The sequence below is a fragment of the Muscardinus avellanarius genome, assembly GCF_963383645.1.
Source record: "Muscardinus avellanarius genome assembly, chromosome: Y".
NCBI classification, from domain to species: Eukaryota; Metazoa; Chordata; class Mammalia; order Rodentia; family Gliridae; genus Muscardinus; species Muscardinus avellanarius.
In genome coordinates, this window is record NC_137809.1 from 9,495,350 (window position 1) to 9,517,046 (window position 21,697).

The window sequence follows — 21,697 nt, forward strand, 5'->3', positions numbered from 1 at the left end:
CGTGGTGGCACACGCTTGTAATCCCAGCATTTGGGAGGTTGAAACAGGAGGATCCAGGTTCTCCGCCAGCCTCAGTTACTTAGGCCCTCTGCAACTCAGTGAGACCCTGTTTTAAAATAATAAAAAATAGGGCAAGGGGTGTAGCTCAGAGGTAGAATGTATGTCCCTGGGTTCCATCTCCAGCACCACACACACACATAAAAAAAGTATATGTGAAATCCTTTCTTTTATCTACTTCAGAAATTAACAGTGAGAACCTATTTTTTTTTTTATTAACCTACCTTTATTTCTTAACAGGAAAATAACAGTGAGAACATATTCTTTTTTTTTTATTTTTTATTTTTCTGGAATGAAACCTAGGGCCATTGCTCCTCTGAACTACACCTCAGCCCTGGGTTTTTTAAATCTTTATTATTTGAAACAGGGTATCACTGAGTTGCAAAATGCCTTGCTAAGTAGCTGAGACTGGCTAGAACCCTATCCTCCTGTCTCAGCCTCCCAAATGCTGGGATTACAACATGGGCCACCATGCCTGGCTGAGAACCTATTCTACATGCCTAAATAAAACCTTAAACCTTCGGAGCAATATATTCTTCTTTCCCTGTGTATCCCCTCTCCCAACTCTCACCAATCTCTGGTAACCACTACTTCCCTCTCAATTGTAAGTCTGACCTGTTTAGATTCATATTCATGAGTGAGGTCATGTGGTACTAGTGTTCCTGTCTCTTTCTTGCTCTACTTAACATGATTTCCTCCAGGCACAAGGCATGTGTCACAAATGACAACATTTCCTGTTCTTCTAAGGTGATTAGTATTCTGCCACACATGAAAAATCCAGCTTTAGCCTGGCGTGGTGGTGCACGCTTGTAATCCCAGCATTCGGGAGGCTGAGACAGGAGGATTTCAGTTCGTGGACAGCCTCAGATACTTGGTGAGGCCTCTGCAACTCAGTGAGACCCTGTTTCAAAATAAAGAATAAAAAAAATAGGGCAGGGGCTGTAGCTTGGAGGCAGAATGCCTCTGGGTTCCATCCCCAGACCTGCAAAAATAAAATAAAATAAAATAAAATAAAAAAGATCCAACTTTATCACCTTTTACCAGGAGAACACTCTATGTACTTAACTTCCATTTTAGAATCTCTGTTTATATATTTTATTTGTCTATTGTGGTACTAGAGGTTGAACCCAGGAGCAGTCTACCTCTGAGTTACACCCCTATTTTATTTTTATTTGGAAACAGAGAGTCTTACTATTCCCTGTGGCTGGGCCTCCAACCTTCAATCCTTCTATCTCAGATTCCCAAGTACTGGAAAAACAAGCGGGCACCACCATACCCAACCGACTGATTGTAATTTAGACCTAGGTTTTCAGCATGAATTGAAGCCAGATGCTCTGGTCTAACTCAAAGAAACTATATTGTTTGAAATTAGTATTTAGCTGTATTTCTGTTACTTGAAAAATGTTAATAATTGAAGTCAAAAATAAATTTGTTATCCTAAGGTATACAAATTAATTGATCCCTTATAGGAGGAAATGTTTTATGTTGACTGGGGTGATGGGATCAAATTCTCATTTAAGAAACAACCATAGCCGGGCGTGGTGGCGCACGCTTGTAATCCCCGTGCTTGGGAGGCTGAGACAGGAGGATCGCACAGGTTTGAAACCAGCCTCAGCTACTTAGTGAGGCTCTCAGCAACTCAGTGAGACCCTGTTTCCAAATAAAATAGAAAATGGGTCTGGGAGTATAGCCCAGAGGTAGAAAGCCTCTGGGTTCCACCCCCAGTACCACCACAAAAAAAAAAAAAGAAAGAAAGAAAGAAAGAAAGAAAGAAAGAAAGAAAGACAACCATTTCTTCTTCTCCTGATTTCTTTATCCTTCTCTAATAATCTCTTTTCTATTCTCATGTCATCTCTCCATAGTTGGTTTCTACACATGAGAGAGAAAATATAGTACTTGTTTTTCTGAGTCTGGTTTATCTGGTTCATTATCCATCAAGATAATCAATTTTACTTTGTTTTTGTTTTGAAACAGGATCTCACTAAGTTATTGAGGGCCTATTTGTTAAGTTGCTGAGGCTGGCCGCAGACCTGTCGGATTCTCTTGTCTCAGCCTCCCATGTATCGGGATTACAAACATGCATCACCATGGCAGTCTGGGGAAATCATTTCTATTCTTGCTGGTAGTTCTGGGATGATTGTGCATGCAAGACTGTTCACTGGAAAACCAGTAGAAGGTAGAAAATGATTAGGAGGCACACCAGAGGCTCCATGTGCTACCATGCTGAACTTCTATAAGACCCAGTGTTTCTCAAATTATTCAATAATATAGAGAGGGATGTGTTCTGGTTTGGATTTAGTATATCCCCCTCACTCCTGGCCTCCATAAAAAGGCAGCCATGTTGTAGGTAGGCCTTGTTTGCTGAGGAGAGGATTCCTGGAGTTGTGGATGTGGATACTATATATTAAGTGTTACAGTGAAAGATGAATGTTACTGTTTGGGGGAACTGTTCCCCCTGGGGACCACTGTAGCCACATCAAAACAATTCCCCTCAAACCGTGAGTTCTTGTCCTGAGCTAAGGATAAATATGCAACAGTCCAGATTTTGCTGAAGATTTAAATTAGTTTATTAAGAGGTAGAAACAACACTGAAGACAGTTATAGCTCCATGCCATTCATGAGTGGCATGGGGGGGGTGGTTTCCAAATGATTTCACCAAAATTCAAGACACAGAACAGCCTTTTTATAAACATGACATCCTCCATCTTGCTTTATGTAAGTCTGACATAGGTAAAGTCCCTCCACTTGATTTTGCTGCCAAACTTTGGTCTATGCCCAGGTTTCTCTTTTCCTGAAGGTTGATGCCCTCCTCCCATTCAAACTACATTATCCATTATTATGTAAACCTGCCTTTAGAATGAGGAAGTCCTAGCTACCCTTCTCTTTCCACTTGTTAATTACCTTTAGCTAGGTTAATTTACTTTACAATAGTTCCCTGCTTCTTGGCAGAAACCAAGTCCTTTCACAGATCTGTCCTTAACCCAATTTTTGAAATATACTTATTATTAATCAGAGCTTTCTCAAATCTTCCTAGGCCATTCCCAATACTGGCACATTAAGGTTCCAGGTTTTTTGAGCCAAAGCAGTGATCATGCTGACTGAAACTTAAGTTGGTATTATATGTATCTATGTCTGGCTATATTTTGTGTGAGTCTTTCAAATTATGAGAGAAATCTGGAAGGGCCAAAATACCCATTAAAAAGCAGATGATAGCCGGGCGTGGTGGCACACGCTTGTAATCTCTGCACTTGGGATGCGGAGACAGGAGGATCGCGCAGGTTCAAAGCCAGCCTCGCTGGCTTAAGAGACCCTGTTTCCAAATAAAAACATAAAATAGGTCTGGGAGTGTAGCCCAGAGGTAGAAGAGTTCTATCCTCAGTACTGTTGTGTTTAAAATTTTAGGTTAAAGTTTTATAACAAAGTGCTATAAGAGTGCGGTGCAGTGTAGTTGCTAAGAAATTGCTTAAACTAATAATGTTGATCAATAATATTGTACAAGAGTATTTTTTTAAAGTTAAATAGTCCTAAATAAGTTTAAACTTTAAGTCTACCTATCAGTTAAGGTCATCTGCCCCAACCCAAAGTCTCATACCTTAGATAAGAGACCCTCTCTCTTGTGATCTGAGGTGACCCTCTCTCAAGTGGCCTCTCCTTTGACCCTGTTATCATAAAAGCCCTAGCTAAGGGCATCCGCCCTAGCTAAACCCTCTACCCCTACCCTATTATCTTAAAAACCATCTGTACAAACTACCTTATTAGATGGAAGCTATAAATTCAAAAAGCATCATCAATGATGGAACAGAATGACTTGCAAAATGTTGTACAACTGTATAAAAATCCCACACAAAGGGCAATCTTGGCCCTTGCCGCTCATGTGGAGACACATGCCCTGGGTCCAGGTTCGAACCTGTAATAAAGTGTGGCTTGATGGACTAATAATTGGCTGTGGACAGTTATGCTCACTACAACAGTACCACCAAAAAAAAAAAAAAAAAAAAAAAAAGCAGATGATAGAGACTGTGCATAGGTCAGAGAGAGCAGGTAAGACTTCATAAGGGAATGGAGTAAAGGATGTACCAGTATTGGGAATGGCCTAGGAAGATTTGAGAAAGCTCTCATTATTAATATATTTTAAAAATTGGGTGAGGGGCAAATCTGTGCAAGGACTTGGTTTCTGCCTAAAACCAGGCAACTATTCCAATTTAAATTAACATAGCTTAAAGTAAAAGAAAAGAAAGAGAGAGAGAAAGAAAGAAAAAAGGAAAGAAAGAAAAAGAAAAAGAGAAAGAAATAAAGAAGGAAGGAAAGAAAGAAAGAAAGATAGATAGAAAGAAAGAAAGAAAGAAAGAAAGAAAGAAAGAAAGAAAGAGGAGTGTGGCAAGAATTAGCAAGATCCTATGATGAGCAGGCTTACGGGTATAACTAGGGACTCTTGTGCTGGAGCCAGCGGCAGAAGTACAGGTTCTAAAGAGTAGAGTGAGGATTAAAGAATTCATGCATGAGAGGGCTACCAGTCTCTATTGGCATGCAACTTTATTTTCTCATGACATTTTTTACAGTTTCTAGCTTTGGGTTGCACAGGAATACAAGAAAGGCAAGTACAAAGTACTTACATCATGGGCAAATCAAACAATACCCTGGTACAACAGAAACCTAATATTATCTAGCAGACAGAACAATTAGCATCAATCATTCCAAGAAGGTCTTATTTACTTTGAAACCCTCATGACTCCAAACCTTGTTGACTCTGGGTGAAGGATAGTCTGAAGTGCACTTTCGAGTAAGGGTGAGTCAAGATAAGGGGAAAACCTTAATGCTCCCCACAATTTTGTTTGAAAAAGTTTGCTTTAGGAGTAGCTATGAGAGTGCTCCACCAGCATGGAGTGTCTAAGAAGTTGCTTTCTTAGGACTCATTTAACCATGCACAGTTTCCCATGCACTCAAGGCCAATGGTCTGGGGAGACAGCTACTGCTAGATCTAATGGTAGACCATTGTGGATCTGGTGTTGATTTTATAGAAATTCATGCTGAAGTTAAGGGATTGTAGAGATTTCTATCCAGATTTCAAAGGAAGGCCTACAGGGCTAGATTTCCTTGTAGCAGAGTCAGAATCCCTCTGGTCAGGCCTAGAGGGGTAATTTGTGAAGCTGACAATAGAACCAAAGCTGCTTGGAGACTTCAGGAATTAAGAGATGCCAATTAAGAACATGGATCATATATTGAGGAAGGTTGGAATCTATATACAGTGGAGAAGGCTAAGACAGTAGCTTCATTGGTTGTAAGCAGCAAAGCCATAGTTGTGACTGCTGCATCCCTTTAGACATGGCAGATTAGGAATATGGAATCAATTCCCTTGATTGGCTGAGTTAATGGCTTATGTAATTGAGAAAAGATAAAATTTATAAAAGTTTCATTTTGATTTACAGTTGATAATTTGAGATTTTTGTTTTGTTTTGAATGCTTCTTTTTTTTCTTTTCTTTTTTCTTTTTTTTTTTTTTTTGAGAAGAGAGCTATTTTTAAAATTTAGTTTACTAAGAATTTCACCTAGTGGCACTCTACCTCTGAGCTACACTTCAGGCCATTTTTTTTTTGTGTGTGTGTGTGTGTGTGTGAAACAGAGTTTCACTAAGTTTTGGAGGGCCTCACTAAGTTGCTGAGGTTGGTGACAAACATTCAGTTTTCCTGTCTCAGTCTGAGACACTGAGACACTGAGATCACAAGTACTGAGATCACAAGTGTGGGTTACCATAGTTGGCTTAAAGTTTTAAAGGATAGTACATTATGTTCACTAGTAATAATTTATATTAATTAATTAATTTATTTATTTATTTTAAGATTTAACGGAGTTTCTTAAAATGATAGAAATACAGAAGACAGTAACAGCCCCATGCTAAAGTATGAGGGGGTGGTTTGAATGAATTCACCAAAATACAAAACCCAGAATGGCCTTTTTATAGACACAACATCCCTCCATCTTGCTTTTTCCTATGCAACTCTGACATAGGTAAAGTCTGTCCTCTTAATTTTCATGCCGAACTCTCTTAGTTTCTGTTCATGTTTCTCCTTTTACAAATTTCAATCAATACCCTCCTCCCAACTTAACTAGATGCCAATTATTATGTATACCTGTCTTTAGAATGAGGAAGTCCTAGCTCCCCTTCTTTCCATTTGCTAATTACTTTGAACTAAGTTGTTTTACATTGTAATAGCTGCTTGCTTCCTGGCCAAAACCAAGTCCTTCCACAGGTCTGCCCCTCACCCAATTGTTGAAATATATTTATTAATAATCAGAGTTTTCTTAAATTTTCCTAAGCCATTCCCAATACTGGTACATTCCGCCCTCTATCTAGTAACTTCCTGACAACTCTCAAGCCAAAGATAGATATAGAAAATACATTTTGACTTTTACAATTCTTATTAACATTTAACATGAGCTTATTTCCCATTTATTTTTACTTACATACATATACCTGCTAGGTTTTGGTGCAGAAAAAGGCAAGAGAGACCAGGTACAGGAAAATAATTTTAATGTGGTCTTCTTTCAGGGATAGGAGCTGGACCACTCCTGGAGACCTCCGAGCCCCTCTGCTGCAGGAGAGGAAATGCCCTTCCTTTTAAAGTTTACATCTTGTGGGTGGGGCTACACATAGGAATGCTGCCCCCTCTTGCTACATTGCCTGCCTTCTGATATCACCCGGCAGAGTTTTCTCCTTTTCTTTTCTTTCCTTTTTTTTTTTTTTTGGTGGTACTGGGGGGTGGAACCCAGAGGCTTTCTACCTCCCGGCTATACTCCCAGACCTTTTTTATATTTGGAAACAGGGTCTCACTAAGTTGCTGAAAGCCTCACTAAGTAGCTGAGGCTGGCTTCGAACTCATGTGATCTTCCTGTCTCAGCCTCCCAAGCGCAGGGATTACAAGCATGTGCCACCACGCCCGGTGAGTCTCCTCCTTTTCTAAGGTCCCACCCAAGCAGGGATGGACCCAACCTGTCTTCCCGGCCTTTTGGTGGTAATGGGTAGAGATTTGAATCTTAAACTACTTCCCGCTGTCAAGGAGCATTGTAAGGGGGCCCCTTGGCCAGGAAAGGGCGGGTCCTCCAGAAGTGGGCAGGTGAGAGTATGGCTGTGGCATGAGTCAGAGGTTACCCTGGACAGCTTGGTGATGTGTGCTCAAGGAGACTTTAGCAGACAAGGAGTTATGACAGTATGGCATCCGAAGAGGGAGAGCACTGTAGTATGTGAACAAGTGGATCTGCTAAAATAAAACATCAAAGAGAATTATGTCGAGAAAAATGAAGCTTAGTAGGCCCCAACACTGTGCAAGAGAATTTGTCATGAGACTGTTGTAACAGAGCCCTTTTTAGCCAGGTAAGATGATGCTGGTTGGGGTCCCCCAGCAGTTTGCCTGCGGTAGGTGTGGCAAGGATCACTGTGAAGGGCCCCGTCCACCGTGGTTGGAGATGTTTTGGTTGAAGTGACTTGAGGAGGACTTGATCCCCTGGCTTAAGGGCCTTGACTGCAGGGTGTGGAGCTGCTTTTTCAGTCCCGGGTTGGGGAAGATACCAGTCAGCATGCTCCCTAAGAAGGTGCCTGAGAAAGACAGGTAAGGAAGATAGGAAGACAAAGGAGGGGGATTGCAAGGGAGAGCATGATTAAGCAGGAAAGGGCAACCATATAACAATTCAAAGGGGCTCATAAAGGTGGGGCTTCGAGGGGTGGCCCTCACATGGGCCAGAGCTAGTGGCAGGAGTTCAGGCCATGATACTTGCCGCTCTAGAGAGAGTTTTGTTAAGTAATTCTTAAGGATCCCATTAATTTTTTCTACCTTTCCTGAAGACTGCCGTCAGTATGGGATGTGGAGCTTCCATGAAATACCAAGGGCTTGTGCCACCTGTTGGGTAACCTTAGAAATAAAAGCTGGTCCATTATCAGACTGTAAGGAATTAGGGAGTCCAAATCGAGGAATGATGTCCGAGCATAGAACATTGGCCACCGTGCTAGCTGTCTCGTCCTTTGAGGGAAAAGCCTCCACCCAATCTGTTAGGGTATCGACCATGGTAAGAAGATATTTAAGTTTTTTGTGAGGTGGCATATGGGTGAAGTTGATTTACCAGTTCTGTCCTGGCAAGTGTCCCCTCATTTGGTGGGTAGGAAAGGAGGTCAAAGGCCTCCTTGGGGAGACACAGCAGTGCAAGTAGAACAGGAGGCACTGACTTTACTAATCAGCTGCTGCAGGAGAGGAGAACAAAACAAGGGGCTTACAGGATGCTTCAGCACCATAGGTCCCTCATGAAGGAAATTGTGCATTAGGCTAATGACCTTTTCGGCCTGAGCCTCAGGCAGAGCAATCTCATCCTGTATCATGAGCCAACCATCTCCTGTGCTGGATGCCCCAAGTTTGATCAGGTGTTTTTGTTCAGCCAGGCTGTAATTAGGTGCCATTGAGGGGAGGGTTAAAAATAGTACAGAGCTGGTAGGCTTAGTTGAGCTTGTTGTGTCAGCTGTCTTTCTGTATAATCAGCTTTACTGTTTCCTTTGGCCACTAAGAAAGATTCTGTCTGGTGGCCCCAACAGTGGATGATGGCCAGCTCATATTGTAAAGAAGGGGAATCTAGCTGTTTCTTAATCAAGGTGGCATTAACAATGGGTGAATGCTTGGTGGAGAGAAATCCCCTCTCTCTCCAAATTGAGGCATGGCAATGTGCTATTAAAAAGGAATATTTAGAATTGGTATATATGTTTACCCGCTTGTTTTTTGCCAGGTGTAGGGCTGAGTTAGGGCAATCAGTTCAGGCTTTTGAGAGGTAGTACCATCTGGTAACCTGGCAGCCTCAATGACTTGAGTTAGGGTGACCACTGTGTAGGCTGCTCTTTTCTTACCTTTGGCATCAGGAACAGAGCTGCCATCAACAAAATAAGTAACATCTGGATTAAGAAGTGGGGGTGTCCTGGAGGTCCACCCAAGGTTTAGCTAAAGCTTCAATCATATCAACACAAGAGTGAACATCGTTAAGTGAACATGAATCCGGGCCTGAACCCTGGCTCACTGGTAAAAGAGTGGCCGGGTTAAGGGCCAGGGAATGAGACAGTTTAATATCTGGATTTTTCATGAACAACAAAGTTCTTGAATGTGAGAAGGTGACAGAAGAGGGAGTGCTCAAGGAGAGAGCAAATCCTGGTGTCTGTGTGGGGAAAAACCCTGCAGGGGCATCTGGAGAAAAAAAAAATTTTTTTTTTTGGTAGTACTGGGGTTCCTGGAAGCCCTTCTGCCTCTGGGTAAATAGGCCACTGGTGCCTGGGTTGGTCCCAGGGGTTGAGTGAGCACTCCTGTGGCTATCCCTTGCCTCTCATCAGTATATAAGAAGAAGGCCTTAGTCAGAATGGGGAGTGTGAAGGGGGGGATTTAAAAAGAGTTTTTGGAGAGCCAGGAAGGCTTGGCGAATGACCGAGGGCAAAGTGATGGGCCCAACCAAGGTTTTCTTAATTGCCTCATGTAATGGCTTAGCTTGAAGGGCAAAGTTGGGGATCTAATGTCAGAAAAAATCCTATAAAACCCACGAAAGATTGGATCTAGTCTGCTGAGGTGGGCGGCTGCAAGTCTTGTAAGGCCTTGACCTGGTCAACAGTTAGTCCTCGGGTGTTTGGGGTGAGATGTAGGCCTAAATACCACGCTTCAGGCACTGATAACTGGGATTTATGTGAGGCCACCCTGTAACCCCTGTTTCCAAGGAAATTAAGGAGAAGAGCAGTATGCCATTTGGACACTTCTAGGGAGGAACTCCAAAGTGTAAAAGGTCATCTATATATTGTAACAGAGAACTAGGCTCCAATGGGCACTGGAGGAGGTCCTGTGCTAGAGCCTCTCCAAAAAGGTGTGGGATATCTCAAAAACCATGGGGAAGAACAGTCCAGGTTAGTTGTTGAGCAACCTTGGTATCGGGGTCCTCCCAAGTGAAGGCAAAAAGGGGGTACAACTCAGGATGCAGAGAAATTGTATAAAACACATTCTTTAAGTCAGGAACTAAAAAGTGGGTGGTATTGGGGGGAATCTGAGATAAGAGGTATAGGGATTCGGGACAACTGGGTAGATTGGGACCATCACATCATTAATTAAATGGAGATTCTGAACTAAATGATAAGTCCCATTAGGCTTTTTAACTGGGAGAGTGGGGATATTATAAGGGGAATTAGTAGGAATAAGCAGTCCCTGGTCCAGGAGATGAAAAGTAATGGGTTTAAGCCCATGTTGGTGAAGGAGTGATATGGAAAACTGGGAGCGGGCAGGGAAAATAGTGGGGTCATGTAGGACAATTTGGATCAGGGTGTGGTGGGTCGCCACAACTTGGGTGCTGGTATCCCATACTATAGGGTCAACCAAATCTATTGGATGGGGAGGTTTGACTTCCCAGTCATCAACTCTAGCTGCAGCCATTGAAAGTATATTAGAGAAAACAGAGAGTGTGGGGAAATTAAATGAAAGTTCAGCCCCAATTTTGTTTAAAAAGTCTACCTAAAAGGGGGTAGAACATGAAGGGATAATCAGGAATGGATGGTTAACCATAAAGGTCTCTAATGGCATAAAAGGGGGCCTGTAGTACGTGGGCAAGAGAGCATGCCATCAATCCCCTGAACCGCAATTTTGGAAAGGAAGCTAGGTCCTGAGAAGGAAGGGAGGACAGAGTAGGTAGCGGCTGTATCAATCAAGAAGGAGATTGGCTTACTTGCTACCTGGAGAGTTACCCTGGACTTAGCTTGAAGGCATAGTATTATGTGATTTCTCTTTTTTATTCCCTGACCCCTGTCATTATAATCCTAGTGGGGATCCTGAGAAGGAACTGCAGCTGTTCTGGTAGGAAGCTGTGGATTGGTTCTGTGAGCCTGATCAGCCCATTCTCTGGCAGCCTTAAAAATATGATCTTGTTCATCTGCAGTTAAAGAGGAGGTTAAAATGACATGAAGATACCACCAAGTTAAATCATATGCTTATACAATATGTTGGAATTCCATAATAAAACCAGAGGGATTGGCAGAAAAACAACCCAATCTCTTTTGAAGTTGAGCAAGGTCAGGAAGGAAACAAGGGACATGGACCCAGACCACACCTTCTGCACCAGCCACACCTTCTGCACCAGCCACCTCATGAAGCGGGGCCAAGAGAGAAGTGGGGGCATCTCTGGAATGGGTAGGGTGACCTACAGGGGTAGGTGAGGGGTAGGTAAGGGTTGGTTTCTTAATAGAGAAAGGCAGGGGAGAAAAAAGTGGGTTAGAATGGGAGGCTGCCCCAGAATAAGATGACAACCACGGTGGTAAGGAGAGGTCTTGTGGGTCTGGGTCGTCAGGAAATAGGGCCTGTAACTCTCCTGGGCCAGATTCTGGTATCCATGTGTCATCACAGAATGGTGACCGTGAGTCAGCAGAATTGCAGGCCTGTAACCCAGAAAGACCATTAGGTGGCACCTGTGAGTTGCCACATGGTGACCAAGATGGTGGCTGCGGCTGGTGGGAATCCCCAGAGAGCATGACTTGAGCAGTAGAGTCAGGAGGGATGGAAAGGGAAAGCTGGGAATGCATGCACAGAAAAGCCTGTACGTACAGAACTTCTGACCATTTACCTGCCCATTTGCAAAAGTTACTGAGATCAGTCAACATTTTAAGATCTAACGTACCCATCTCAGGCCACTGAGAACCATCACTTGTCATAAGTGGGCCAGATTTTTGTGCAGAAAAATATGAGCCACTCGGGGCACAGTTTCCTGTTTAAACTTAGAGTCTGGAGATTAACCAGAACACGGCCTAGTGTGGATTGGGAGTCTATTTTAGATGACTGGCTTCCCCCCATGACTGGTCAGCGGGTGAGGACGAAAACAGGAATTTGGCATCCCAAGGTTCTGCCTAATGTCTGGAAACAGCGTGGTTATGTTAGAGAAGGATGTCTCCGTTCCCTTTACACCCTTGGAGAACTTGGGCATGAAATATTTGGGTTTGTTTAACAGCCATGAGCCCAAGTCTGGAAGAGGCTAAAAGCCAGCACCCGCTTGTCCAAGGAAGGGGAAGCTTACCACAGTGTAGTGTTATCAGCCAGTGCTGACTGGAACCAAAGCACTGAGCCGGGAGGGCACGCTGTGGAGCTATTAGGTGGAATCAGGGCTGAATTAGGTTTAAGATGGCCACTGGGGCTTGGCTGGGTGGTGAGATGGCTGCTGGCTCTGAGCGTGTGTCGGGTGGGTCGGGGGAAGCAGGCTGCCAGCTCTCAGGGAGGGTGGCTGGGGAAGCTGGCCACCGGCTCTCGGTCAGAGCCCAGGACTGAGGAAGATGGCCTCTGGCTCTGAGGCAGAATGCGGGGCTGGGGCTGGGGAAGATGGCCTCTGGCTCTCAGGAAGAGAGTGTGGGGCTGGGGAAGATGGCCTCTGGCTCTCAGGCAGAGTGCAGGGCTGGGGCTGGGGCAGATGGCCTCTGGCTCTCCCAGAGAGCACGGGACTGGGGCTAGGGAAGATGGCCTCTGGCTCTCAGGCAGAGTGCGGGGCTGGGGCTGGGGAAGATGGCTGTTGGTTCTCCTGGAGAATACGGGGCTAGGGAAGATAGCCACCGGCTCTCAGGCAGAGCGTGGAGCCAGAAAAGGGTGGCTTATGGTCTCTGGTCTGGGCGGGCACGGGTGGCGGTGGCAATGGTGGTCCTGGAGCAGCAGCAGTGCTGGAATGGTGGGTGGGGTGGGAGTGGTCCCAGCAGATCCTGAAAGGCCCCATTTAGTAGAAAAATCACAAGACCTAGCAGCCAGCTAATAGTTAAAACAGGCAGCTAATAGTTAAATAGAAAAGTATATATTACTGCAGCTTGCAGCTTAAGAAGCATAGCTTAAGAATGAAAAATATGCAATAAGCCCACCCTGTTCCAGGAACGTACCTAGCATCTTATCTATACTGACTGGGTCAGCGCGCCCTGTGCTGGGAACCTGCTGACTACACCTGGTATCTTATCTAACACTTGACTACAGAATGTACTTTTTCAAATGATTTTGTAATATTTTGTAAACTCATGTAACTTGGCCCAAACCCCCCTAATTGGTGGTCTTTTCCCTATAAATATCCACACTTTCAGTTGCTCATGGCCGAACTCCTCTGCTCTTAAGTGAGATACTAGTCGGCCCCAGTGCACTGGCTCCCTAATAAAATTTTACCTTTTGCTCATTGCATCAAGGAATATAAAGTCTCTCGTGTGTTCTTGAAGTCGCGTGTCCTGAGGCTGATTAAGGGTCTACCCTCTGCGGGGGTCTTTTAATCCGAATGCCCTAGTAGATCGAGTCAGAGGTTTCCGCCAAATCTGTCCAGGGCACGCCATGGCAGTGGTGGCAGGAAACTAAAAAATTTAAAAAAAATTAAATTATATTAAAATAAAATAGCTGGGTGTGGTGGTACATGCTTGTAATCCCAGCATTTGGGAGGCTGAGACCAGAGGATTGCAGTTCACGGTCAGCCTCAGCTACTTAGTGAGGCCCTCTGCAACTCAGTGAGACCCTATTTCAAAATAAAGAATAAAAAATAGGGCAGGGGCTGTAACTCGGAGGTCAAATGCCCCTGGGTTCCATTCACAGACCTGCAAAATAAATAAATAAAATAAAATAAAATAATTGTCCCGGGTTTTGCACTAGATGTTAGGTTTTGGTGCAGAAAAAGGTGAGAGAGACTGGGTACGGGAAAATAATTTTAATGTGGTCTTCTCTTGGGGATAGGGGCTGGACTGCTCCTGGAGACCTCTGAGCCCCTCTGCCGCAGGAGAGGAAATGCCCTTCCTTTTAAAGTTTACATCTTGTGAGTGGGGCTACACATAGGAACACTGCCCTTCTCGCGACATCGCCTGGCTTGTGATATCACCCAGAAGAGTCTCCTCCTTTTTTTAGGTCCTGCCCCTGCAGCGAGGGACCCAACCTGTCAATACTGCTAGCAAAGGAATAAGGATGATGACTTATATGCCTTCTTCAGGCTGAACAGGGGTGACCTAAGGTGGAGGCCTGACTTTAGGGTACATGTATGCAGTTTTGCAGTGAGGAATTCAGATGGGTCCTTGTTGTGCATCTTTATGGCTATCTAAAGGGCTTCGATAAATGTTCCTCTCATTTGTAACACCATCTGAAGTCTGAAAGCTTCAAGCCTATGAGAGACAACACTCACAATACAATTTGGCAGATATGGCCCAAAAAAGCAACATGACAAGGAGAATGAGAAGAGTTACAAAGGGCATTAGCCATGCTATCCATGATGAACCATTTATTAATTCAGGGATGGCTAGTAACAGCAGCCTTGGAAACCTTTAGGGATGCTGGAATAAGAAAAACTAAAACAGGAAGCTGACCAGCCTAAGGGGGAAATGTAAGTCTGACGATGGGACTGTACTGTATTGTGGTATGATTGTATTTGATATTACATGGCATGGGTCCCACACCGAGGTTGGAATGGGGTCTCCCACTGTTTGAATGTTTTAAACCATGAAACCTCCTAAACCAATTAATAGAGAGGTTAATATCTGTTTTGTTGACTTAGACTGAAACACAGAAGTGGGATGTATTTAATTTATTTTCTGCCATATGAATGGAGACCTGAAATAGGCTTTGGGGTAATTTGAATAAAGATTTTAGATGATTTGATGAGTATCAAGTCACCTGGACAAAAGAAAATTTATCCTTTCCCTCTGGCACTGTTTGGAGTTTACTTAAAACTTGCTGGTACACTGACAATTGGGTAAAATTGTTATCTAGAACTATGTCTCAGTCAAAAAGATCTAAAAGTTTCCACTGGCATATGAGTGAAACCAAGCTGCCAGTCTTCACCTGGACATGTGCCTCTAGATTGGTTGCCTGGTGAACTTAACAAGCTATTTTTGGAATTAATTTCTAAGGCAAATTTCAAATCCCTGTATGATACGACTCAGTCTCCTGTAACTGTTTTCCTATAAACAACCTTGAAGCTAGTTTATAAGAGGTTGGCTTTCTAGAAACCTACTTTAACTAATAAAAACATCTTCATTTATGCAAACAAACGTACCACAAACACTTTACAACTTGCTCCAACCCTCTGATTTTTATCCTGGTCCTAAGGTTTATCCTAGATAAACCTTGCAAAATGCATTCTTATTCTCACAAATTTCTTTTCTATGTAGCTACCAAAACATAAAAAAAATACATCCACACACTCTTTACATCTGTCTTTTTTTTTTACATATACATGCTAAACCCCTCCCCCCAATACCATTTTATAATGTTGTACATATACCAGCAATTTAAAAACCCATTTAAAAGACTTAAGTGAGCCGGGCGTGGTGGCGCATGCTTATAATCCCCACACCTGGGAGGCGGAGACAGGAGAATCGCACAGGTTTGAAGCCAGCCATAGCTGGCTTAAGAGATCCTGTTTCCAAATAAAAATATAAAATAGGTCTGGGAGTGTAGCCGGGTGGTAGAAGGGCTTCAAGGAACCTCAGTACCATCAAAACAAAACAAAACGGTGTATGCTTGTAATTCCAGCATTCGGGGAGCCTGAGACTGAGGATCAAGGTTCATGGACAGCCTCAGCTACTTAGTGAGGCCATCCACAAACTGGTGAGACCCTTTTTCAAAATAAAGAATAAAATAGGGCAGGGAGTGTAGCTTGGAGGTCGAATGGCCCTGTATTCCATCCTCAGACCCGCAAAAATAAAATAAAATACGTCAGTGTTACTTTAGACCTTATGAAGTTAAGAGCATTTTTAAGCATTGCATTTTACATTTTTCCAACTTAATAACTGAACTGTAGATTACCATGGAAATTAAGGCATTAGGTAAATACCACTAGCACCTTAAAACTTTAATTTTGCAAAAGGAATAAAATTAATGACAGTGAATATCATATTTGATGGTACAATTTAATGACTGTATCATAGATTCGCATAGAAATCCATATTATCAGATAAATTTCACTAGTGTCTTAAAACACTAATTTTGTCAAAGAGAAAATAACTATTTAATCACATCTCACAGAGGTCTAATAAGACAGCTTTTTTAGAAGTTACTATTTTAGCTAAGACTAGTTGAAATAAAAAACTTTTTGCAATAACTTTAGTGCAATCAGCAAAAGAGGATAACAACAACAGTTGGTTTCTTGACATTATATCTTCTTATTAACAGAGGATCTGGAATCTCTGGTATGGCTAAGAATGGGAGAATGGTAGGTCGGCCTGGATGCAGCAGGCTAAAGATTGAGTAATAAAATGCTTTAGGGCCTGGTCTGATATGCCTCTTGCCCTTACTAAACTTTTGGACCTTGGGCCAGGGGAGAAGGGTAATGGCTTAAATCTGGCCTCTGTCTGAGATCTCACTGTGAGATCTCACGCAGTTTAGACTTCAGTGCTTGGCTGCTGGGAGTTTGGGGCCACAGGGGCACACGAACTGCCAGGGTTTACAGACCAAAGAGCCTAAGGCTCTTTTGTCTTAACTCAGGTGTTGGGAACCAGGTGGGAACTTAGATTTGGGAGACCCCAAGTCCCTCCAGGCCTGGGGGCGCCCAGACTGTTTAATGGTCCCTTTACACCATGAGCAGGGCCTTGGAAGGCCCTTTTTTGGGCTCGTGGTTGAGGGCATTTACGCCAGAGATGCCCTTGGGATTCACACTTAAAATGACCTGATCTCAGGTTTTTGTGCTCAGCCAGAATTCTTCTATGGCTTTTGCCTTTCTGTTTCTCCTGTTTCAAGTCCCTATTCAACTGAATTGGCAGCCTGCAGTAGTGGTAAGAATTTATCTGAGGTGGCTTCCCCTTCTACTGGGTAAAGAATTAACTAAGAGTGCCAGCACCTATTGTTTGAGTTAGTGATATAGCTTTAAACTCAGCCCATAAAAAAAACCTGCATATGGACAAATCAAACTTTAAATTCTCCTTCTATACTGTCAGGGGAAACATTCCTTTTAGCCATCTCGGCTGCTTTACTAAGGCTACCTGATCTTTGGGGTTTTCCTCCACTGATGTAACTTAGTAGTGATTCAGCTTCCATTTTGGATTCCTGAGATCCCATCTGAGAGAGAAAGGGTGGGGTTTTAATTCTCTGTCTGGGCAAGGTTGCCCCATTCCCAGAGCTCCCAACCTAAAACCAATTACCTTAGTATTTAGTATATTGCTGGAATCCCATCTAAGACAGAGACAGGTATATTATGCCCAGAAGGTTGCCCATCTTTCCTGTACCCTGTGTATGTGTGGGCCTCATGAGGGGGGCCTCACTTCCCACCAGTTTGCTGCCCACCAGGAGGGTATTAAACAGGAAGGGGCTTTGCCACCCTTTTCCTTTGTTCCATATTCCCTTATCCAACTAGCTGTGTGGCCTTTCTCTGTCCAGATGAGGTTCCCTGCATCACCTAAATCTCAGCTGGGGGCGAATCTGGCCAAGCACGTGTGTGTGTTCATGCGTGTGTGCATGCGTGCGCGCATGTGTGTTTGTGAGGGCGACTCTTCATGGCTCAGCCAGGGTGGGCTGTAAGAGTGTGAGTTTGAGCCGCCCCAGACCCTGTCTCTTCTCTCAATCCCACCCTCTCCTTTCTCCCTCTGGGTGTGGTAATGCTACCAGCTAATAAAACACTGTTGTATTAGCTAATACAACAGTGTAGGGACAGAAGCCTAAAACTGCCAATATTTCATAGCTAGTCACAAACAGATTTTTTTTTACAGGGGGCCAGTAACATCCTAGTTGATTGGAGTCTAATCTGGTGGCACAAGGACCTTGTGAGTCCCAAGATGCTGGTGCTGCGCCTGGTGCAATACAGCTTTCTTAGCCTCCTAGAGCTCTCATAGACACTTAGCTAAATGCCTCTGGCCTCTAAACACAAAGTTTAGACTTCAGCGCTTGGCCGCTGGGAGTTCAGGGCCACTGGGGCACGTGAACTGCCAGGGTTTACAGACCAACAAGATGCACGTGGCCACGGTTGCTAATGGCAAAGCTTCCTAGGTGCTGTAGTTGGAAGCAAGCTAGCTTATTTCCCTATAGCCTGTTCCCAACTACAAAAAAAAAAAACCCCAAAAAAGCCCCTCACTGCCATTTAGAAATGGGTGCTGGCTGGCATCTCTCATTTGGGGAGTTTTCAGAAGGTGGGCTATGGGCATTTTGTTTTAGATTTAACTTCATACAGGGCTTTTAAATGAGTGTCCCAGTTGGGCATGGTGGCTCACGCTTGTAATCCCAGCATTCAGAAGGCTGAGACAGGAAGATTGCAGTTTGCAGACAGCCTCAGCTACGTAGTGAGGCCCTGCTTCAAAATAAAAAGAATAAAAAACAGGGCAGGGGTGTAGTTCATGATAAGTTGGGTCCTGCACTCATGTGACTTTGTGTCACATGACCTCTGCAGGGCAAGGGAGGGGCTGAAATCCCCGTGAGAATTGGGCGTTCCCGCGAGTAAACCCCCATCTCGCGAGATGCATACCTTGAAAAGGAGAGCCTGCGTCCTCAAGCTTCGGACAGGCGCGCGGGCCCCACGGTGCCTCGCCCTGATCCCCGGGAGAGCCGTGCCATTAAAACTTTACATGCCATGTGTACCGGACCTCTCTCGTGTTTTTCACACTCCGCCGTACGCACATTATTTTTATTTTACTCACATTAATTTTTTATTTTACTTATCATTTGGTGCTGAACCAGGAGAACTCTTGGGTCCCTCCCCATTTTTTTCTTTTTTTTCCTTTTTTCTCTTTTTTATTTTTACTCTCTTTTTGAGCCCTGGACTCTCTGACCCACCAGCAGCTCGACTGTGAGGTCCCACACCAGCGCTCCGCTTGCAGGCGTTGCTCCCACCACTGCTGCCACTGCCACCCCGTGCCTGCCTGGACCGTAACCTTCTTCCCCAGCCCCGCGCTCTCCAGGAGAGCCGGCGGCCTTCTTCCCGCCCTGGGCTCTGCTGAGAGTCTGCGGCCATCTTTCCAGCTCCGAGCTCTGCTGAGAGCTCACGGCCATCTTTTCGGCCCTGCGCTCTGCTGAGAGCCGGTGGCCATCTTTTCCTGCCCACGTGCTCTCTTCTGGAGCGCCGACAGCCATCTTCCACTGCCACCACGGCCGCAGCCACCACTGCCGGGGCGTGCAGGCTCCGCCGGCCGCCAGGCTGCCAGTTCCACCTGCCCGGAGCCAGGCTCCTTGGGTGATGCTGGCACCTGCTCTGCTTGCCGACCTCCTGCACGGGCCAGGACCTCTGTCTGCTGCTTGGACCTCCTAAAACTGCCGTTCCAGCTCGGCGCTCCAGTCACCACCGGGACCTCTGGCTGATTTGCCCCGCCCGCCCCGAGCCAGGCTCATTGGGCGGCGCATAGCCGGCTTCGGTGTCCGCCACAGTCACCCGCGCCAGGAGTAGCTCTACTCGCTGCTGCTGCTCCGTTTCACCCGCCCAAGCCAGGCTCACTGGCGGTGCTCCTTGGGCCAGCCTCAGCGACTGCTGCATGCCTGGAAGCCATTTTGTCTCCATGCTGCAAACTGGGCAAGCCATGCCGCCTGCGTGCCACCGTTTGATCCCACCTGCGCCAGCTGTCAGTGCCATCCACACCAGCCACCAGCATCTGCGTGCCCCAGCTCCACCGTGCCCCCAGCAGCTTCTCAGCGCTTCTGTCGCAGCCAGCACTGGCTGGCAACACTTCACTCCGGTAAACTGCCTCCTTCCCTTGGTTAGCGGGTTCCGGACTTGGGTCTTCCGGTCCACTGGGACCCCAAAATCCAAGCGCTTGGTGACCCATTGTCCCCAGGTCCACTGGGACCACCCTGCGGATGACCAGGTCATCCTCCGGTTTTGAGAAGGAATGAAGACGTTCTTCCCTATCTCTTAACCTCTGTTTCTGAACGATTGAGCAGGGAAATTGGGGACGCCCATTTCCTGTTCTTTGTTTCCGCCCGCGAACCAATTATGGGGAGTCGAACCTTTATACTAGCAGATGCCCTGAGAGCCTGTCTGCCTTGATACAAGTTGGGAAATGGGTTGTGGTGGCCCAGGAATAGTTAGGAACTTTTATAAGCAGTCTGGTATCCCTCCAAATGCTCTCCCCTATCAGCTGCCATTTATTTTCCCGCCAGCTGCCATTTTGTGATGGCGCATAGTCACTGCCTGGTGATGTCACAGTCGCCATCTTGGCCTGCACCAGACTGCAATTTTGCTGGGCGGCCTGCATGGGCGCACCCTAGGTGCTGTGGGAAACGCCGGGCCGGGGCTGGGGCGACACCCTCTGCCCATGGGGAGTCTGCATTGCCATTCTTGCCAGACACCAGCCCTGGGACGTGCTCTTTGTGAATATAGGTCCGTCGCAGCTGACAAAACCTTAACATGGCATCTAAGTTTTAATTCCAGAGAGAAACAGGCGGAAATGGAGTGTACACTCCGACTTTGCCAAAAAGCAGATCCCTGGTAGCTGCCCTTCGGCTGGCGGTGGCGGCTCAGCCCTCTGGAGCGCCACCTAGATGTGGAGGACTGCAACGATGACTACCTCCAGGAGCCTGCCTGAAGTGGGGCAAAGCCATGCCCACCAATCAGACTGTGCCCTGCGTGCGGCCAGGAGGGCCACTGGAACAGTGCCCTTGGAAAAGGCCCTTGCCTGTTCAAGCCTCCTCAAGCGCACATCACTAAGCTGTTCAGGATAACCTCCAATTCGCACTGCAGCTATGCACCCACCTGCACCCCCTTCTGGGGGACTGGACTCCTGACTCCTCCCGGCCTGGGGCCCCTGACGACGCCCCTTGACAGCAGGAAGAAGCTAGAGGGTCCAATCTTCATCCTTTATCCCTACCATCAAAAGGTCGGGATGATAAGTTGGGTCCTGCACTCATGTGACTTTGTGTCACATGACCTCTGCAGGGCAAGGGAGGGGCTGAAACCCCCATGAGAATTGGGTGTTCCCGCGAGTAAACCCCAATTTCGCGAGATGCATACCTTGAAAAGGAGAGCCCGCGTCCTCAAGCTTCGGACAGGCGCGTGGGCCCCACGGTGCCTCGCCCTGATCCCCGGGAGAGCCGTGCCATTAAAACTTTACATGCCATGTGTACCGGACCTCTCTCGTGTTTTTCACACTCCGCTGTACGCACATTATTTTTATTTTACTCACATTAATTTTTTATTTTACTTATCAGTTCGGAGGTTGAATGCCTCTGGGTTCCATCTCCAGACCCTCAAAAACAAAGTGTCCCATCTTTGATTAGGAAAGATTGAATGGGGCACTCAATGGGCCTACCAAGCCTATGCTACTTAAAGAGGAATTTTCCCCTTCCCTAGAGATTCTGCCATAGCTAGGCAGTGGCAGTGTGGCTTCCATGGTTCCAGAGAGCCCATTGGTGCCGGCAATCCAGTCATCTGCCAGGATCTTGTCACGTTTTGGGGACGGTTATTAACCTTCAAGATGCAGTGGGTTCAGGCCACCATTGGCTGGAGTCGCCTTTGGCTCCAAAGATAGCCCTGCATGGGCACCAAAGATGTTATGGTTTAAGATGTTACAGTTTTGGGGAACTGTTTCTGGGGACCTTTGTTAGATACCTGGTAACAATTCCCATAAAAAAATTGCGGGTCTTGTCCTGAGCTAAGGATAGATATGCAATAGCCCAGACTCTGGCAGAATATTTAAAGGAGTTTATTAAAAAGATAGAAATAAAGAAGACAGTTAGTCCCATGCT